General features: G+C 45.7%; 1 protein-coding gene across 6 annotated transcripts in view; it reads left to right on the forward strand.

Annotated features, from left to right (window-relative positions):
• The window catches only part of HAGH (hydroxyacylglutathione hydrolase), a 710,899-nt gene that overhangs the window by 448,256 nt on the left and 240,439 nt on the right, over nt 1–22,204 (forward strand). The window lies entirely within an intron of this gene.

Below are 22,204 nucleotides of genomic sequence, written 5' to 3' on the forward strand. Positions count from 1 at the left end.
CCACGTGTCATCACTGCAAGAAGTTGTCGAGAAGAACCATCAAGGAGAAGGAGAGAATTTGAATGTATGGCCTCTCGGAAAGAGGCAGGTCTCTAGTGAGGCAAAAGAAAAAGAGAACAGGGTCAACGTCGAGAGGCAAGGTCCCAACCTGTTCTCCTTCGGCGTCTGGATCGGCGTCGAAGTTACCAGCGGCGAAGCAGCGTCGTCGTCGAAGACTGCGGTGGTGCAAGCGCATCACACTTCTACAAAGTCGAAGACGGCGCTCTCAACATCGAGCAAGGTAAAGGGCCCTGTCGTTGTCATCAAGCAGGTGGCGCTCATTGTCGAGGAACAAATCTCCGTCAACGTTGGCTAGACGTTCAACGTCCAGACAGATCATTCCGTTGTCGCCATCTAGACGGCGATCAACATCGAAGCACAACTCTCCGTTGAGATCGGGTCAGATCTTCAATGTCGAGACACATGACTCAGTCACCAACGTCGAAGCAGAAGTCTCCGTCAACATCAGCACACCGGCGGTCGACGTCGAGACACCGGTCGTCAGAGCAGAGGCAGCTGATGTTGAAGCAAGAACCTCCGTCAGCGTCAGCCAGACGTTCGACGTCGAGGCACAGGTCTCCATCGGGTACAGCACCATCGACTTCGAGACTGAGTCCTCCTTCAAAGAGGAGACGGTCGACGTTGAGGCAAACATCACCATCGCCGGGGCGACGCTCTACATCGAGGCGACAGTCTATTCCGAGGGAACGTTCGAGATCGATGTCGAGACTGCAGTCTAGAGGGGACTCATGTCCAGTAAGCCTTTCTCCGTCGCCATCACCAACGTCGAGAACAGGCTCTCACTGCTCCCCTCACAGATTATCATCATCTAGATCTCCGGAAGTAGTGATCTCTACGTCTAGCAGTCCAGCGTCCACTGGGCATCCTGATTCGGCGGACATGCCTGCACAGAGGGAAGAAAATAAATCTCTCTCCTGAGAGGCGAGAGAGGCAAAAGTCACCTTCTATCCATCTCTCACCTAGATGGAACCGGCCTCTGCATCATAGGGCTCCCGCTCAAGCAACAGGGGCTCAACACTACTCAAGCCCCCTCCACAGGTCTCCATTGGCTCGACTGGTGCAAGCTGTGGACAAGGATCGTACTCCATCGAGAGGTGGAGATCACAGTCGCACTCCTGCACACTCATCCAGAAGGAGGTCCAGATCCAGAAGCAAGAGGAGAAGGCACAGATCTCCAACGCTTTCTTCCTCTTCCACACATATGTCAAAGAGAGACTACTTACCAACTCTTACCGACAGCCCACGGTCGAGGGTCTCTCCAGTGGATGATGTTGGCACTCGCCAGGATTTACTTTCCAGAGGGGCAAGTAAGCGGAACATCCCTATGCCTACTCGGCAGAGCTCGTCGTCCGTAATCTTCGAGACTTTGCACCAGAGAGCTGCATCTAGACCGCTATTACCATTGGTGCCGGGGCTACTCCAACTGGTCATGGACATTTTCCTCATGCCGGCGACCCTCAAGACCACGCCGGCGAGGATTCTAAAGAAATACTATCCACCGGAGGAGGACCCATTAATTCTTAGATCTGACCCCGCACCAGATTCTGTTATAATCGCTGCGGCTAAAAAGACGCACTCAGTAGCCTCCTCTTCTAGAGTTCCACCAGATAAGGAGAACAAAGCACAAGATTTGTGGGGGACGAAGGTCTGCGGCATTTAGTCTCTATGCTCAAGGTCTCAAGTGCGTCGGTTCTTTTGGGACGCTACGACAGGTCTTTGTGGGACTCGCTTCAAAGATTTTCGGCAAAACTGCCCAAGGAAGATCGCAAGGAAGTCTTGCAAGAAGGCAGCTTGGTGGCGAACCAAGTGATCAGCGCAGCAGCCGATGGAGCTACTCTTTCAGCTCCCGCCTATGCCCATGGGATATGCGCTAGGAGATCTTCCTAGCTTCGCCTCACAGCACTTAAAGCAGAAGCGCAGTCTTGGATCCTCAATCTCCCCTTCTCCGGCTCATCTTTATTCGGCGCTCACACAGATGAGGAAATGTCCTGGATGAAGACGGAGCTAGACACACTAAATGCTGTGGATCTAGAAAAGAAAAAAAAGTTCCGACGACGTTTCAAACCGTACGATTGACAATCCTTCCAACAGAGGGTTCAAACCCCTCATTGGCAGAAACATCAGAACCAACAAGGTCAGCAAAAGTCTCATTACCAAGGCTGTGGCTCCTCCAGAGGTAAAGAAAACCAGCGTCAGTCCACTACCTCCATGAAAACTCCAACCAGACAATGAGTGCCCACTTCCCCCATCGCCATTTACCACTACAGTGGGGGGGGGGGGGGGGGGGGGAGTATTGCAAATCAACTGAAAGAGTGGCGAGCTATCACAAAATAACAGTGGGTGTTAGCTACGCTGCAGAATGGGTACTCTCTACGTTTTCGACGCCATCCTCCCTCAATCCCTCTGGTTCCATCATCGTGCCAACAGATGAAGGTACTGCAGAGCGAAGTGGCTACCCTTCTGCGAAAACCAGCCATCGAGAAGGTGCCAAAATCACAACGAGGTCGAGGGGTCTACTCAAGATACTTCTTGGTGAAGAAGAAGGGTAAAAAATCTGAATACAGACCCATTCTGGATGATCTGCGAACACTCAACAAGTCCATCAAAAAAGAGAAGTTTTGCATGTTGGCTTGCCATCAAATATATCCACATCTCCGACAGGGAGATTGGATGTGTTCGCTGGATCTGCAAGATGCCTACTTTCAAGTTCCGGTCAGTCAACATCACAGGCAATATCTGAGATTTCTGGTGGGATCGTCCCACTACCAATTCAAAGTGCTGACCCCTCGGGTTGAAGTCAGCTCCCCGAGTGTTCAGGAAGTGCATGGCAGTGGTGGCAGCTGCACTACGTCGCAGAGGCATCTTTGTGTACCCTTACCTGGACGACTGGTTGTTGAAAGGTCCCTCCCCCCCAAGAGCGTGAGGAATCTTTTCCTGCAATGCCTAGAACTTTGTCACCGGCTGGGCCTTCACGTGAATTTCGAAAAATCAACTCAGCAACCCACACAGAGAATTCATTATCTGGGTGCGCTGGTAGACTCCGAGGTAGGAAAAGTGTTTTCTTCGGAGGAGAGACAGTTCTCCACCACACAGAAAGGCAGACAAATTTCGGACAGCAAAATGCCGTCAGTTCGTCAGATTGCCTCCCTGCTACGGTCAATGGCATCCTGCATTTTCCTGGTCCCCAATGCCAGGCTGAGAATGCGTCCTTTACAGCAGGATCTGGAGGACAAATGGTATCAGCAAACAGCTCACTGGGACAACAAGATAAATCTATCAAACGCAGCCAGAGCATCCATCTCATGGTGGATGAAGAAGAAGAATCTGCAAGTAGGGATTCCATTTCATCAGGCACCTCCCTCTCAGACGCTGATCAAGGACTCCTCCCTCCAAGGCTTGGGGGCTCACATGGGGTCTCTCCAAACACAAGGGCAATGGTCATCAAAAGAGCGGTCATATCACATAAACATGTTGGAACTGAGAGCCGTTCATCTGGCACTCAGGGCTTTCCTCCCTTCGATTCAGGCAAACTCCATTCTAGTACAGACGGACAATACCACCACCATGTACTACCTGAACAAACAGGGTGGAACTCGCTCGCGGACCTTTTAGCTGGAGGCTCAAGCTCTCTGGCATCAGCTCCTAGCAAGGAACCTATCGATCACAGCGGTGCACCTGCCGGGGGAGCAGAACTCATAAGTGGATGCTCTCAGTCGACACTTCGAGGACCAGCAAGACTGGGTGCTCAACAATGAGGTCGTCAAAGGCACTTTCCAGGAGTGGGGTCGTCCCAGCATCGACCTCTTCACAGACGACAAAAACACAAAATGCCGAGACTTCGTCTCAAGGTTCTACCGGCCAGGGTCGAAGGGGAGTTCCCTTTTGATAAGACTGGTCAGGGGCATTTGTGTATGCCTTTCCACCCCTTCCACTCATCCTGAAGGTGGTGAACAAACTCTCACACGATGATGAACCTGATTGCTCCGGACTGGCCGAGGCAATGGTGGTACCCGGACCTTCTGCACCGGTCAGAATGCCCACACAGGAGACTGCCGTGCAGGCCGGACCTGCTGTCTAAGATGAACGGTAAGATTCATCACCCCAACCTTCCCTCACTGAACTTGGCAGCATGGCTCCTGAGGTCCTCCAGTATGTTCATTTAGGACTGCCACAAGACTGCATGACCATCTTAAAAGAAGCTAGGAGACCATCTTCAAGACACTTTTATGCTTGCAAGTGGATGCGTTTTTATTTATGGTGCGTGCAAAACAATTGTAGTCCCACTAAGGGACAGGAGGAAGTCATTTTACCATACCTGCTTCAGGGCAGGCTTAAAGTTTCCTTCCATTAAGGTGCACCTAGCGGCCATTACTGCATATAGGCGTTTGCCTTCTCAGCCTTCCTTCTTTCAGTTGCAGGTTGTGAAGGACTTCTTTCAAGGTCTAAAAAAGGTCTACCCTCCTTCAAAGCCCTGGGAGCTGAACCTGGTGCTATCAAAGTAGATGGGTCCACCTTTCAAGCCTAGCCACAAAGCAACCTTGCAACACCTCACGTGGAAGGTAGCTTTCCTGGTAGCGATCACCTCAGCTCGCAGAGTGAGCAAAATGCAAGCGCTCTGTTCAACGGAAACGTACACTGTTTTCCATCTAAATAGAGTGGTTATCCTCTTTCCTTCCGAAGGTGGTGTCTGATTTCCATGTGAATCAGACCATTTCACTTCCGACCTTTTACCCCAATCCCTCCACTTCAGCTGAAAGGGCTTTGCACTACCTTGACCTAAAAAGAGTTTTAAAGTTCTATCTGGATAGGTCCAAGTCGATTAGAAAGTCTGATCAACCATTTGTTAACTATGGGTCGACCAGAGCACGTTTTCCAGCCTCTAAACGGTCCATCTCCAGGTGAATAGTTTCATGCATCAAGTTAGCTCATCAATTAGCACAAAAGTCCTTTGGGCCTACTCCCAAGGCGCATTCCATGATGGGAAAGGCGGCTACTACTGCTTTCCTTAATAACGTGCCAATATCTGAGGTCTGTAAGGCGGCAACTTGGATGTCTGTCCATACATTTACAAGGCACTATTGTCTAGATTCAGATGCCAGAGCAGACACCCAAGTAGGCCAAGCCTCCTTGAGGAATCTGTTCAACAGCTGATTATTGCTGTTTGTTGTAAGTTGGGTCGTTCACTCTCGTTTGCCCGCAGGCAGAAGATGGGCTTGCTATTCTATTCAGTGCTTATGACTATTGATGAGGATCCCCTGGAAGAGAAGGATACGTTACTTACCTGTAATCCTAGTTCTCCTCCAGGGGTATCCTCGTCAAAGTCATAGGGAACCCACCCGCCTCCCCAGGCAAATGAGATTGCTTCATTGTTAAATGATATCTTTGTGCCCTGGCCTTCGGGTCTACGCAAAGAACAACTGACCTAACTGTCACCCTGTGGCATGATGGGAAGCTGGGGGTCATGGCTGCCTTAAAGGCACGGTGACAGTTTTTTGTGTGCAAGTGCTTTCGTTTTCTATGCTATTGGTTTATAATGCAGCCTGTAGGCTAACAATGTCTGCTCTTTTGCAGTTTTTCATGAGTTTTACTCATTAAAAAAGAGTTCAAGTGGTACTTGACCTCCTGTGGTTTATACATTCATCATGTGTTTGCAAAAGCAGGTATTTATTATTGCATTGTTTAGCCTCCTAGATGGGGCTGCATTGGTATGAGAAAAAATGATATATATATATATATATGTGTGTGTGTGTGTGTGTGTATGTATATATATATATATATATATATATATATATATATATATATTACCTACTGGCGGTCGCCAGTAGGTAGTTCTAGTTAGGACCCCTTTTCCATAGGAAATCCGCAACATTCTATTTTGAATAACTTTGGCGCCGGTCGACGAATCCTCGCGAATTTCTCAAAATAGGTGGGGCGCTACGCTCCGCTCCTACCCTGAAAGTCTCGGGAGGATTCGTCAAGCGGGGGCTGAGATAAAAGGGGGGTCCCAAAACGCGTTTTTCCCATGCATTTTTCCATAGGACCTTTAGACAGGGCTACAGCCCGAACGGCTGAACAGAATTACTTGAAATTTGGCAGAGAGGTAGTCCTCAGGTCAAGGAAGTGCCTTTTGTAGGTTTGGTGTAAATCTGTTCAGTAGATTCTGAGAAAATAGCCTTTAAATCAATATATATATCTGAGCCAGCTTACGGTACGCTTACCGTAAGCTTACCGTACGCGTACGGTGGCGTGCGCGAGCGCGATTCTGATTGGCTCTTAGATCTTAGTAAACATTCGAATCGGCCGAAACCAGGAAGCGGCGGCCGCCATTTTCTCTCTCGCACTGAGAGTTAGGTTGTTAAATAAAACCAATACACATGTAAAGGAGCTGTTTTGACAGCTCACACACACATAGCCATGATGAGGGAGTCCCCCAAGACCCCCCAAGGCCAAAAAAGCCATTTTTATTTTTTCGCTAATTTCGCCGATTACGCTTACCGTACGCGTACGGTAAAAAATGTAAAAAAAAAAACACTATCCACACTCTCCCCACCCCCTGTGCTTTTGGTGGCCGCAGGCCACTAAATGTGCAGGGCTTATCAGTGGTGTGAAAAACCACAATATTTTTAACAAAAATAATCAAAGAAAAAATTATCCACACTCTCTCCACCCCGTGTGCAAATGGTGCCCGAAGGGCACCATTTGTGCATGGCTTATAAGCACCGTAAGCACAGTAAGCACCGCGTGCTTACTGTGCGCGCACGGTGCGCGAAGCGCACCGTGCGCGCACGGAACGAACTGCGTTAAGTGGGCGCGCACGCCACGAATGGCGTAAAGTAACTTAGCATTTAAAAAACCGTACAAATTCACTGAAAAAACCATAGGTTTCACACACGTTATAGTTAGGAATTAGCATTTAAAAAACCTTGCAAATTCACTGAAAAAACCATAGGTTTCACACATGTTATAGTTAGCGGAAATTTTACTGATAAAAAACCAGTGAAATTCCCCCGTTATAGTTAGTGCAGGCAACTATAACTCACGCGACCGCAATCTTCTGCTGATGACATATGTGTCTTTATGAAAAAAAAATATTTGTAATATATGTATAGCTAAAAATGTATGGAAGAAGACATGGGCAAATAAGTGTCTAAATACAGTATTAGCATCAGCAGAGGATTGCGGTCGCGTGAGTTATAGTTGCCTGCACTAACTATATCGGGGGAATTTCACTGGTTTTTTATCAGTGAAATTTCCGCTAACTATAACATGTGTGAAACCTATGGTTTTTTCAGTGAATATATATATAATATATGTTTTTCATATATATTTTTTTTATTATTTCCGGGGTCTCCGCACATGGGCGGGAATAATCTATGCTTATGACTTTGATGAGGATACCCCTGGAAGAGAATTAGGATTACAGGTAAGTAATTTATCCATTTCGTACATTCAAGCTAGGATAAAGTAAAACCCCAAAAGTCATTTGAATCAATAGTGGTCAAAGGTCATCATGTGGTTCAAAACATAGGAGTGCCTCTAGCACTACAAATGCTAATTCCTAACTATAAGGTCCCTGTAACCTTCCTCATGATCGTGCTCTGTGGTGGCAATGACCTAGGCACATTAACTGAAGTAGGACTGGAAATCCTAATGAAGGATACCTGTGCTGAATTAATGATGCTTTCCCTCAAACAGAAATGGAAGTGGTCCAATCAATTCTATCCACGGATCGACAAAGCCAGGAAACATGTTAATAAAACCGTTTTTGCATTCCTCAGATACCATTCCATGGGCTGTATCTATAACAACAATCTGTATTTTAACATGCATGGAATTGATAGAAATGATGGAGTGCACTTTAAAGATGAAGGTAACCGGGTGTTTCTAAGTAACCTAGAACTCTGTACCCTGACTTACGTGTAGTAGCCATATACACACAACCAGAGCCACCCTAGTACCTGGAATACTGTGAAGTTTTTTTTAAAGAAAGTTTTTTTTTTAGTTTTTGAAAATCTTCATGACAACATTGCGATCCCCTTGAACACGTCACGAAAACATAAAACAAAAGCAGACATTCAATGACCACCAACACATCCAAAAATATGTAAAACAACCCATTCTGAACATTGCACTACTCGTATTACTATATACATACTTCTTTCAAAGCATGTTTAAACTCATATTTTTGTGCTAAGTTTCTTTAAAAACCATCTTTTTTTCAGCGGTTATTCGGGATGTCGCGATGATGTTGTAAACCACGACAATCGCGCCTTTCACATAAAGTGTAAAACACATATATCCACACACATTACAGTATTTCACACACTAGGGGTTTATTAGACTATTCTTTAAAGTCATGTTTTTCTAGAGAGTTTCTCTATGAACCATCTCTAAAACCTATTTTATATTTTCGCAGTGAGACCGAAGATCGCACTGACGTCAGCATTCGCAATCCCCCCGGACACGTCGCGAAAGGGGAAAGCAAAAGTAGGAATTCAATAACTACCACCACATTAAAAAATGATAACTATATAATTAATTCTAACCATCACAGTAGATAAGGCACTATATAAATAACTCTATAAAACCAGTTATCCAAATCTAAATATCTCTATAACAATGCGTATTAATGATTCACTGATATAGTTTTTTATATTTCCACCAATATTCACAAAGACGTTGACAGTCGCGATGTCCGCGCAGTGATCGCATGCAAATAAAAAAAAAAAGGTTTTAAAACATAACTTTGGTCCCTAACACCCCCATTTCTCAAAAGTCGGAACCATTTGTAACTGGTCAACTAGTATTTCAGCCAGTATAAATGGTGTTCAGTGTCGGTATCCCCGATAGGGGCGAGTGAGAGAGGGGAGGGAGTACAAGACTCGGGGGGGAAAGAAGAGGGGCAGATTTACATTATACCAAAACGACAAGCCGTGATTAAAACCAGCCCTCTCTGAGACCTCTACTTATTATTACATTGAAACGCCTAAAAGTCCATGAAGCGCTTTAAGGGCGAAAGAGACACAAAAGCAGTGACTTCATATAGCACATAGTACACGCTCTGTTTTAGGTGCTATAAAAACTCAGTTCGATAGTGCCCGTATTATTGTCTTTAGTGAAGATGAAAGCGTAAGTCTGGCCGCCAGGATTTAATGGTGTGGCCTGTATGTCCCTAACTTGGTGTACACCGAATGAGCGACGACGCTGACATCAATAAATCTACCAGGACTTTAAAACAGATTTTCAAAAAGTTACTTTTAAAAACACTTCAAAGTTAACTTATTTCTTCTGTTTATGTTTATGTTTATGCAATTTTTATAGCGCGCAACTACCTGGGGGTGTCTCGGCGCTCAGAATACAGAACCAGAACTACGGCAGGCAATTATGGTGAAAAGAACCATGTTTTTAGTTTTTTCCTAAAGCTGATGAGGGTAGGGGCAGTTTTGATGTGAAGGGGCAATGTGTTCCAAAGTTTGGCTGTGGAGATTGTAAAACACCTGTCACCCCCGTTGGCCTTCTTTGTTCGCGGGACTTTGAGCAAATGAGCAGAGGAGGAGCGAAGTGTTCTAGAATGTTCAAGCGGACAAAGAGCTCTTCTGAGGAACTGTGGGCCCAAGTTGTTAACTGCTTTGTAGGCAATGCAAAGTGCCTTGAATTTTGTCTGGCTCCTGACTGGGAGCCAGTGCAGTTGCCGGATATATGGGGAAATGGATGTAAACTTGGGAACTCCCAGTAGAATTCTAGCCGAGGCATTCTGGACTAGCTGCAGTCTGTTCATAACTTTTTCCTGGGCATTCAGAAGAAGGCCATTACAATAATCTGTTTTGGAAAAGACCAAAGTGCTAATTAGTGTTTTGCCGGCTGACGAGGGGAGGTATGGCAGCATTTTTTTGATCCTTTTCAGGATAAAAAAGATGAGGAGACCACGGAGTTGACATGATGATCAAAAGTCATTTTATCATCAAATACAACTCCAAGGTTACGAACCTTAGTGACTGGTTGAGGTGGAGCTCCCATCTCGGGTGGCAACCATTGAGGGGACCAAGCAGGTTCCAGTTTCCCGAATGTCATCACCTCTGTTTTGTCAGAGTTTAATTTGAGACAGTTTGATGACATCCAGGTACTGATAGCCCGCATTCCCTCTTGGAAGTTTGCAGCAACTGATGTGCCATCACTGTGTACAGATAGCACCAGTTGTGTATCGTCAGCGTAAGTTGTGAGGGCAATTCCGTAGGATTTTATTACCCTCGCTAAGTCCGAAACATAAATGTTAAACAATGTCTGACTTAGCGAGGAGCCCTGTGGGACGCCGCATGGAAGGGTGAAGGTGTGGGAGGTGAAATGGCCCATTTTTACTGTTTGTAGACGGTCAGCAAGGAAGGCTGCGAGAAGTTCTTTCGCTTTGTTCTGAATTTCTATGGCTGAGACACGGTCGATCAAGATGACATGATCGACCGTGTCGAAGGCTGCAGAGAGATCTAATAGTATTAATACAGCTGCTCCTCCCTTGTCCAATGTCATCCTTCTTTCATCTGCAGCTTTTAATAACGCAGTCTCTGTACCATGACCCTGTCTAAACCCAAATTGGGTATCGTCCAGTAGGTTGTTTTTGTCTATAAATTTTGATAGTTGTTTGTTCATTGTTTTTTCGAAAATTTTAGCTGGGAAAGGAAGGCATGCAATGGGTCGGTAACTGGCAGGAAGGAGGGGATCAAGAGTAGGTTTTTTGAGAAGTGGCTTAATGATAGCCTCCTTCCAGACTGAAGGGTAAGTGCCCGTTGTGAACATAGCTTTAGAGATGGTCGTCAAAGCGGGGGAAATAGCTTCAGGAATAAGATTGAGAATGGCAGGAGGGCAAGGGTCTAAAGGTGATCCTGATTTAGTACCCGAAACAAGTCGATGGACTTGTTCCTCCGTGACAGCTTCGAAGACCGAGAAGCTAGGTGTATTGCTGTGTGACGATAGATTCGTCTTGGCAGCGGGGGGAACGTGGGTGAAGGCTGAGAAAATGGCAGTGACTTTGTCTTTAAAAAAATTGGCAAGAGAGTCGCAAAGGGATTGAGTTCCGTCAAAGTGAGGGGCAGGAGGGTTGGAGAGGTGAGTAACCACCTGAAACAGTTCTTTTGATGAGTTTTTTGCCTGATTGATTTGGGAGGTGTAATAAGATGTCTTTTCAGCGGTAATCAGATCTTTATATTTGGAGAGGGCGCTTTTGTACACAGTTTTGTCCATAGGATTATAATAGCGGCGCCAATGTCTTTCCAAATTTCTGCAGTGTTGTCTCTGCAGTCGAAGGGATTCCGTGAACCAAGGGGCCGAGGGGAGTTTTCTGCTACGATGGGAAATTTTGAGGGGAGCTCGGTTGTGGCAAGCCATATTTAGGCTGTTAAGATAGTTAGTGGAGTCTAGTGAGGGATCCTGTTCGGTGGTGATAATGCTGTCAAGCAGCAAAGCGGCAAGATGGGGTGGATTGATATTTTTCCAGTCTCTGAAAGTGATAGGAGAAGAAGATGTGGAGGAGAGTGAAAGGGAATTCAGTTTTATGGAAAAACAGACTGCTGCGTGATCGGTCCAAATAAGAGGGATCACCTTGGAAACCAAAATGTGTGGGTTGCTGGTAAATAACCCATCTAGGGTGTGTCCGGCTTTATGGGTGGGCTGATTGACAATTTGCTGTAGGCCGGCCGCTGCTAGATCGTTAATTAGTGCCGCGGTGTAAGGGTCACAAATGGCTTCAAGATGGAAATTGAAGTCTCCCGGTATGGTAAAATGTGGCGCTCCTGCTGAGACCTCGATTAGGTTATTAAGATTGTTGAGAAATTTCAATCTGGACCCTGGGCGGCGGTAGAGCAAAATGCCTATAAATGATTGGTTACCAGAGAGGCTGATGGTAAAGGAGAAAGCCTCGCACTCACTATATTTAGCGTCTGTAATTTTGACTTTAAGATGGTTCTTATAGATAATGGCTATTCCCCCACCCTTTCTATTAGTTCTATCTAGCCTGCATACGCAGTAATTTTCCGGGGTGGCTGCTTTGAAATCTGGACCTGAGGAGTCATCACCCCAGGTTTCAGTGATGAATAGAAGGTCTAGGTTTTGTGCTTAGGGACAGAGCGCACATTGATAAGTGCTGCTAAAACCTGGGGAGTGGAGATAATGGAGAGGGTAGAAGCAGTGCATGTAGGACATTTGTGAGGACCTATGATAGGATTGGTGTATAACAGATGCGGTAAAAGATGAGGCAAGTCTGCTGAGGTGTTCAATTTTCGAAGTTGTTCAGCGGTGTATTTGAATGTGCTCGATTTATGAGAAGTGTGTGGCACATACTGCCTGGTTAATACACCCTGAAGCCCGTTGTCGCTTTTTGCGTGCTTTATGAACTAATAAATACATTCTAATGGCTCAACGTAGCGCCCCGGGGCCCGCTTCCTATTGCTTTAAGCGCTGCACAGAGAAGGGCGGATAGATAGGGACAGAGGGGCTGGTGGGATTGGTGCCTCTTCTTACCCCGCAGCCCTGCCTGGCCCAAGGATTGGATGATCATGTCTTGTGACCTACTGACATGTACCGTGAGACACTCGCGTTGTGTTCAGCTTCAACTAAAGATCTCATTTGTGCCCGGTTATAAACATCCATCCGCAGTTGAGCACACCCAGACCCCAAGAAGGCACTCTGTGCACAGAAAGGCCAAGGATTGGATGATCATGTCATGTGGCCTACTGACCTGCACCTTGGAACACTCGCGTTGTATTCAGCTTCTGACATGCACCGTGAGACACTCACGTTGTATTCCGCTTCAACCAGAGATCTCAGTCGTGCCCGGTTATGAACATCCATCCGCAGTTGAGCACACCCAGACCCCGAGATGGTACTCCGTGCACAGAGAGGCCAAGGATTGGATGATCATGTCATGTGGCCTACTCACATGCACCTTGGGACACTCGCGTTGTATTCAGCTTCTGACATGCACCGTGAGACACTCGCGTTGTGTTCAGCTCCAACTAGAGATCTGTCGTGCCCGGTTATGAACATCGATCCGCAGGTGAGCACGCCCAGACCCCGAGAAGGCACTCCGTGCACAGAGAGGCCAAGGATTGGATGATCATGTCATGTGACCTACTGACATGCACCGTGAGACAGTTGAGCACACCCAGACCCCGAGAAGGCACTCCGTGCAGAGAGAGACCAAGGATTGGATGATCATGTCATGTGACCTACTGACATGGAAAGGGGGGGCTCTTGGCCCCCCCGCCTGCATGGCGGTGCGGCGACCTCCCCCGGACCTCTCGGTGGTGGGGGCGTGACCACTGGGGGGCGCCCCACCACCGATTGGCTGTTTACGTGACCCGGATGTCGCTAATCGACATCCGGGTCGGAGGGGAGGGGGGACGGGCCACTGGGGTGGGATAAAGAGGTGGGGAGCGCCCAGGTGACCCCCTTGTTGCCTGGACGCTCCCACACACACCGGACGTGCCCCGGCGCTCAGGGCCGCTTTAGGGGAGGCGCAGCTAGTAGGACGTTCACAGAGAGGCCAAGGATTGGATGATCATGTCATGTGGCCTACTGACATGCACCTTGGGACACTCGCGTTGTATTCAGCTTCTGACATGCACCGTGAGACACTCGCGTTGTATTCAGCTTCTGACATGCACCGTGAGACACTCGCGTTGTATTCTGCTTCAACCAGAGATCTCAGTCGTGCCCGGTTATGGACATCCATCTGTAGTTGAGCACACCCAGACCCCGAGATGGCACTCCGTGCACAGAGAGGCCAAGGATTGGGTGATCTTTTCATGTGACCTACTGACATGCACCGTGAGACACTTGCGTTGTGTTCAGCTTCAACTAGAGATCTGTCGTGCCCGGTTATGAACATCCATCCGCAGGTGAGCACGCCCAGACCCCGAGAAGGCACTCCGTGCACAGAGAGGCCAAGGATTGGATGATCATGTCATGTGACCTACTGACATGCACCGTGAGACAGTTGAGCACACCCAGACCCCGAGATGGCACTCGGAGCACAGTATGCCCTGTAGAAGAGCTGCATGTAGCATTAAAAATGTACAGAAACACATCTGGAATAACAAGTGCTTCTAGGGAATACAAGACGAAGTAAAGCATTAAATGTGAAATGCAAACTGGAAAGCCTCACTGCCATGGCAGGAACAGAGCCTGTTACATAATGAGAACTGCCCACTCTTACAGCGCTATTTGTATCATTTGTTTGGAGGGAAAGGCGTGAGACAGTGGTTTTAATATTTATTTTCGGCACTTTTTTCTTTACTATTGCATGCGTCTTGCGTGTCTTCAGGCTCTGTGTCTTGCGTGTGTGATGCATTTTGTTTATTACTGCCATCTTGTTAGTATACGCTTGATGCGTGGTGTCTTACGTGTGGGCTGCATTTTGCTTGTGTCCCAATTCCCCCCCTCCCCGCTTTGAATAAAAACAAAAACGTTTGCACACACAGACCCCGAGAAGGCACTCCTTGCACAGAGAGACCAAGGATTGGATGATCAGGTCATGCGACCTACTGACATGCACTGTGACACAGTTGAGAACACCCAGACCCCGAGAAGCCACTCCGTGCACAGTATGTCCTGTACAAACATTGAAAATGCAATAGGACTCGCCTTTGATTAAGTTAAAGCCATTTGCTTTGCTAATGGTATTGTATAGCAAAGCAAATGGCTTTAACTTAATCAAAGGCGAGACCTATTGCATTTTTAATGCCTGTTTTTATTTTATTTTTTAGGTCGAGCCTGAACCAGCGCGCAAGCACTGCCCAGGTGATCTGTTTTAGTACAGTACGGAGAGAAGCCCCATCCTCTCCCCTGCCCATATTTTTCATTGGCTTGTGTGTTTGTCCTTCGTAAATGCTGGCTTCTGATTCCTAAATTGGCTTGTTAGTCATTCCTTAGGACGGCCACGTCTTTGTAACCACCCATGGCTACTGGCCCCTTTACTTGGTTGTTACACGGTACGTGTACTATTTTCTTTATTGAGTTTCTCCTACCTTAAGCACGATGACACGCTTTGCTTACATTCACCGGCTCATGCCCGCTTTCACTTTCGAAGCAGCCAGGACCATGGCGGCCGCTTGTTTTTATTAGCAGAGCGCTTTCTTTCCTAATGGGGCCACAAGCACCACTCGCAGGAGGGGCTGCCCATATGGCAGCCTTGTGTTCAACTGCTTCCAATGCGCAAAAGAAGCGGTATTACACCAGGGGTCATTGTGTACCGAATACATTTTTCTTCCCACAACACACGCCGTGGTTATCTTTGACCCGGTGCATGTTTGTGTTTTTTTGTAAAAAAAATTTCCCAGAAGGTATAGCTTGCTTCCCGTCATCCCAGTCCCGCACACGGGCGCCACGCTTGATATTTCAGCATGGCGCACCGCTTGTAACTTTCACAATGGCCTCTCGGCAAAGATGCTGTTCTTTACCGCACCTCCTCACGTTTAAGTATAAACGTGCCTGGTATGGTTACGGTACTAGCTAGCAGCAGTAGTAGCAGCACCGGTCCGGTGCAGGCCTGCTAATCGCAGCCGGTGTGTGTCTGGCTCTGGCTGGCTGCTCTGTGTGTCCCAACTCGAGTCCCTGCCGGCCGGCCCACCACAGCAGGTAACGGAACGATGTTGAGTTAAGAAATGCACTTTTGGTTTAATCTTTTTCAAAATGTTCACAGGGCAGGGGAACCTCCTCTCAAAACCTTACTATGAGGAAGGCTCCCTTGCTGAAATTCAGATCGATTGGTATTACATCTGACTTTTAGCAGTGCCAGTTGAGGATGTGGGTGGAGCCAATATAGTGGGTGGAGCCAGTGGAGGAAATGGGTGGAGCCGAAGAAAAGTAGGTGTTGCCTCCAAAAAACATTTGAGCACCTGCACTTCATATTTTACAAATTAAGCACTGACATGCACTGTGCCTTCATCGATTCCCTGTGCGCAGATGAGAGGGAAGAAAATGGCGTCTGTTGGCGGCTCCTGGTGCCGAGCAGCTTTACTCATTTAATTTTATATTTTAATACTTCTTGCGGAGGCCTTACTAAGCCCACCACACTGACGAGTATCTGAAGCTGGAGCATTCCCCGAGCAAGCCGTACAGGGGTAATTAATGGCGCTTGTTGACTCAAGTTTAAAACTAACATGCAGGCGAAGTTTGGGGGTGAAGTGGAGGCACACAAGAGGGCAGACATACTTTCAGGTTCCATTTACCCTTAAGTTCTGTGTACGCTCAAGAGTAAGTAATTACATAACATCGTCTCTGACGAGGCCTATATGGTATGCTATCCGCAGAAGTCCGGTTTTGTAATTTAGTTGTATTTTAGCTGTATCCTAACTGACCATTCTACTGCCCCGGTATTTACCCGTCACGCTGCAGGCTAAGGGGTTGCTGTCAGAGAAGGAATGGCTCAGGAGAACCATGGCTCCATTTTAGCAGCAACCTCCTGCAAGGTTGAACTAGTGTGAACGTTTTTGTCGGGGTTGATTTTGGTTGCTAGCCAGTCACTGGTTATAGGATCCGTCTTTTTAATCTGATGGACTTTTGCAGAACAGGATATATTTTTGTAAATAAGGTATCCTCACTCGGCCGAAGATTACAACATAATGTACGAACATTCAGCGACCCCAAAAAATACCATTCATTATTCAGGTTTTGCATTTGCTAGAAACAGTTTCGGCTTTAACTCTAGTGGAGCTTCTTTATTGACGACCACCCCTTCAAACCACCCACTCCACTAATTCCCTCAGTACCACGATCCACCAGTGCCTCTCATCTCTCCATAGCCCCTCTCTCACACGCTTTCCATTTGTTTTATAGCGCTACTCAGACCAGCAGTATGGTATCAGAGCGCTTTATATCTCACACAGAGAACAAATGAATCATACGTGTATAAATCAGTGTACAGGAAAAATATCATAAAACAATAAGGATTCCCAGGTGTAGGAGTCATGTGTCACCAATACTAGGAGGTAAGACTTTAGGCTAGTGAAACATGGAGGAAACATAACATTCTAACCTGTACGCAGCTCTTTGATAACTGTTGATAGCTCACTATGCTTTATTAGTGTTATAACTTATGAACTACCTGTACCACAAGCATTTGCAATGCAATAGGTCTCAAAATTACGAGAGTTTGAGCTATTGGCATGGTAAGTGACAATGCCTTTTATTTATCTGTTTTAAAAACAACACATAAATAAAAGGCATTGCCATTTACAATGCCAATTGCTCAAACTCTTGTAAATGCGAGACCTATTGCATTGCAAATGCTTGTTTCCCCATCTTGATTTCAAATGTCCCTCTCCTTCCTTCGTCCTATGCATGCCTCCTCTCTCAGCATAGCCACCTCCGACACATTTATGTGTAGCCTATTCCCTATTATTGTATTTCTTCTAATTGCCCACAACTCATTTACAAGATCACAATCTCACCTTCCTCTAAAAGTCATACCTATGCAACACAATACCTACTCTTCTCAAAATCACCTCTTAATCCTCCATCCATGTATATAGGCTCACACCCCCCACTAATGATCGCAACAAACTACCATTAATTTAGTCCACCATAAAGAAACTGGAATGACTGCATGGAATGGTTTGCTTTGAGCGCACAAGACTAATCTCAGTAACTAACCGAACCAATAATACTGGACTAACCACTAACCTTGGGTTCCCGAGCAGCATGCTGCCTAACGTCAATGTCTTGTCCGGGGTAGTAATCACCATATATATTCAATTACATTTACATTTTCTCTTCTGTCAAGAGTGCAGTTGGCTGCCATCACTTTTTGTATAGACAGTGTCTCTCTCGAATATTCCTTTTTTACCATTGCAGTGATTAAAGATTCCCTTAAAGGTCAAAAGAGTCTTCTATCTTCTGAGAAAAGCATTGCCCCCTACGGGAGCTTAATATTGTTCTCTCCAAATTGATTGGTCCTCATATGAGCCCATGGATAAGGCAGACACATTTCCTGGAAGGTAGCTTTTCTCCTGGCTATAGCTTCTGCCAGAGTGATGAGTGAGTGTGAATTTCTGTGTTTGGAGGAACCGTGTATGGTTTTCCACTGTAACAAGATCTCTTTAAGGACTCATCCTTCTTTCCTGCCCAAAGTGAAATTAGATGGCCATATCAACCAGAGAGTTTCACTCCTGGCCTTCTTCAATGAGAGTTTCTCTCGGTCAGAAAGATCTTTCTTTACATAGATGTCAAGAGGGCTCTAAAATATTTATTTGACAAAACCAAGGTCATTATAAAAACCAAACAACTGTACATTACAGAGCAGTCAGTACAGGGCTGGCTTCATCTAATGAAACTGTAGCGTCTGGAGTAATAATCAGAAAAGCTAATAGAGCCATTCTGGTAATCATAAAACACGTTGTTGGAGCAGGTGGGAGTGGTAGCAGCGGCTGTTGCTTTAATGCGAAATATACCAGATCCAGAAATCTGAGAAGTAGCAACTTGGAGATCAGTGCACATTTCTGCCAAATGTTACTGCATTAACTCTGACTCCAGGACTGATTGCTGGTTGGCCAAGTCTCCTTGTGTATTTACCTAGGATTTATCTATCCCCATTCACCTATCACCTTCCCTTCTCTGGGATAGCTTGCTATTCTGTTCAGCTTGGTATGGATATCAGTGAGAATCCCTTGACAGAGAAGGAAAAGCTACTTACCTGTATTCCTAGTTATCTGTCATTGGTATTTCCGTGGAAAACCACCCACAAGCACGACCCTTCCGAATATTTTGGTGAAAAGTTATTTAGAGATGCTCCTGCCTCACTAACACTGCATTGCATAATGGGAAGAGTGGCTTCCTAAGAATTTCTTAAAGGTGCAGAGTCAAATTAACAGTACGGGTGCTGAGCCTATTGGAGGCTACATTTTCCCCTTTACTTAGGGTTCAAAAAAAGGTTTAATTTAGTGATGTTTATACTTTTAATTTGGCTACTTGGAAATGTTTTTAAAACCCCAAACAAATGTAGAAAAGGTTGCCTCTTCCTAAGCATGTCTTTTTATACCTAAAAATGATCTTGAAAACACAAGTGCTTGGAGGTAGTCTGTTGTTTATGGATTCAGAGAGAAAATGCCATGATGGAGAATGAAAAATGTCCTAGCTATCATAACGGAAAGTTTCAATGCTAATAAGGACCCAGACGTGAGGATTACGCTCTTCTTTTTTTACTTAATCACTGACAGTAGGAATATAACAACACCAAGTGTAAAGATGCGTTTTATAGATGCCATCTGCAGAAGCTTCTGCTCTAAAGGCGCCACTGCATCAGACACAGCCTTATGGCTAGCTGCATCCACATCCAGCTTGCAAAAGTTCCCATCAATTGGAGGGTAAGTAATGCTTTCCCCCTCCAGGTAAGTGTCTGCAATATCCTGCATTATGCTGGGGTAGCCCAGGTAAGTAATAACTAGCAGCCTACAGGGCCTGTTCGGAGTCTGTAGCCCAGGGACACCCAATGCCCACAGGCCTTAAGGGGCAACAGAAAGACTCACGATTAAATGCCAGCCTGGGCCAGTGTCCCTAGAACATAAGCAGCATGGGTTTAGCTTGAAAACCGATCATACAGACCCCTGCTGGTGTGTTTATACTCCAGGCGACTAGGCAATCCAGGAACAAGCATTTGCAATGCAATAGGTCTCGCATTTACGTGAGTTTAAGCTATTGGCATTGTAAATGACAATGTCTTTTATTTATCTGTTTTAAAAACCTAAATAAAAGGCATTGTCATTTACATTGCCAATAGCTCAAACTCAAGTAAATGCGAGACCTATTGCATTGCAAATGCTTGTTCCTCTTCCTAAGACAAGTCGTTTATTAGAAAAAAAAGGGTCTTTGGTAAAGTGGAGTAACTGACAGGGAATACTTAACGGTGACAAGTAATTGTTTTCTGTTCCTCAGGACGACCTGGAACTGTATAACGATATTGTACTGAACAACTAGAGCATAAAAAAGCGTGCCATGGTGGGATTATAATGATCTTCAACAAAGAACTATCATGATCCGATACTATATGACTATTGAGATCTACTAAAAATAAAAAAAATACTTCATATCCTGAAATTTACATCACGCTTTTATACTCCGATTGACACGGCCTTAGATTGATTAATCCACATATGCAAGGAAAATACAAATATAAAATGTGGAGACGCAGTTGCAAAATCAGTGATGTTAACTAAGGGAATACCTTCAGATTGTATCTATGGGTCACAGTTCTTGGTAAAATTCTGTTCATCATCGAGCCTTTACTTTCTCCAGAGGTCAACATCTCAGTATGACATGGAAGGCCTGATGGATCGGACAGGCGAGCAGTTCAACAATAATCAGAGATGTATGAGACTATGCTCGAAGCAAGGAAGGTGTGCACACATATGAAGTATAAGATTGCATTGCATTTAATTTCAATGTTGGGTGAAGTACAGGAATGAAACAGATAAAGCTTGCTATAGTGGAAAAAATGCATCCTATTAAACTGTTTTAATTAGTCACATTTTTTTAACACTTCTGTCAGTCAAATTTTTCTAATATTCCTGTTCAGACAGCACCAACAATAACATCTATGCCACATGTTTGATACAAACGTCATACCTACAGAAAGTTAAAAGAGAAACACGAGTGGCTCTCTTTCTAGTAGAAGATACACTATTCACTAATTACACAAATTAATGAAGCACAGATCTAAGTAGCACAGAGAAGGTTGGGTATGTGTGTGAGGCCTGATAAACACAGCCTGTAGGCTTGCAGTAAAACAACCCTTGTCATTACATAAAGGTCTGGGAGGTAGGCCCGAGGGGACACTGGCGAAGTTGAAACACAAAGGCAACATATTTATATGGAGAATCGCATCTGTTCTACCGAGACCTAAATTAGAATTCTAAGTGCTGGCCCTAACGAGTGGTGTGCGCGCGCCACAGCGAGATATCTGGTTTCAATTATCGCACCCGTGTCTGGGCACGATAATTGAAACCACATGGCGGCCGTGCGGGTAACCGACACCAATAGGCCATGGGCGGAGCAATGCGCCCGCCTTTGGCCACTTGCGTGCTGTCTGTGTTAAAAAGACGCACGCAAAGGCCAATAGCGTGGGACTGAACAAAAAGCACGAGCGTGTGTGATTGTTAGGTCAGTTTTTGAAAGCCCTGACATAAAGTCTTGCCAGAACAGCGCATGCGCGCTGTTACAGGCTCGACCTAAAAACACACACTTCTGTAATTGACAGGCATTGCCGGAAGCGGTACTCGATTTCTGTCTGTTTCGAGTAAGCGTGCCAGCTCTGGCAGATGCAAGATGAGCTGAGCACTTTAAAATAGAGCTGTGGCGCTCTCTAACAGTCGGCGGCCCTCACTGCACACGTAGGTGCTTCACACCGCATTGGGGCAAAAATTGACATCAAGGCAGTTGCATAGGAGCATCTAAGCATTCCTGTGGCCACGCTGTAAAGGGAAAACAGTGCGCGAGCACCAGTATTAGATAATTACAGTAAATCACAGAAAAAGTAGGAACTAAGACCGGTCACACACTTATTTGTAGGCTGCTGGAGCAGCGAAAAAAGAGGAGGCAGGAGCGTCTTCAGAGGATAAAGGAAGGTCCTGATGACTGAATGGCTGGACTCAGTGTTCTTTTCTTTTTCCCTGGTTCATGGGAAATGTTGTTTATATGTTGGTATGCTCCTAATAAGGCTGCTGTCAGGAATAAAGTGAAGAAAGAACAGCGTAATCCTGGCCTCCGGTCCTGACATAGAACTAGGATTACAGGTTAGTAACATTTCCTTCTCTACAAATTGATTGTACTTTAGTGTCTCTGCACAGATAGAATCGGTATGGCAAATTACAAAAAGTTACATTCCTTGCACCTGAAGCAAGTGCAAGACCTTTTGAGATGTTGGTTCCGATGGCCAATTTTATAGGTATAGAGAAAAAAATCACATCTGCCGAGCTGCTGCCTGTCTGGCTAAATTCTTTTAATTTTCCTTCATTTTAAAAAGATGCAGTAAAGGAAATCGCAAGTCGATGCCTCTGCAATTCTGAATTGGCTACAGTATGGAAAAAAAAAAATTGGCATATGCAATCTTCAAATAGATAGTCCTAAATTTGTACTTGCCTTTAAAAAATATATATATTTATGC

This window comes from Triturus cristatus, chromosome 10, assembly GCF_964204655.1.
Source record: "Triturus cristatus chromosome 10, aTriCri1.1, whole genome shotgun sequence".
In the NCBI taxonomy this organism is placed as follows: domain Eukaryota; kingdom Metazoa; phylum Chordata; class Amphibia; order Caudata; family Salamandridae; genus Triturus; species Triturus cristatus.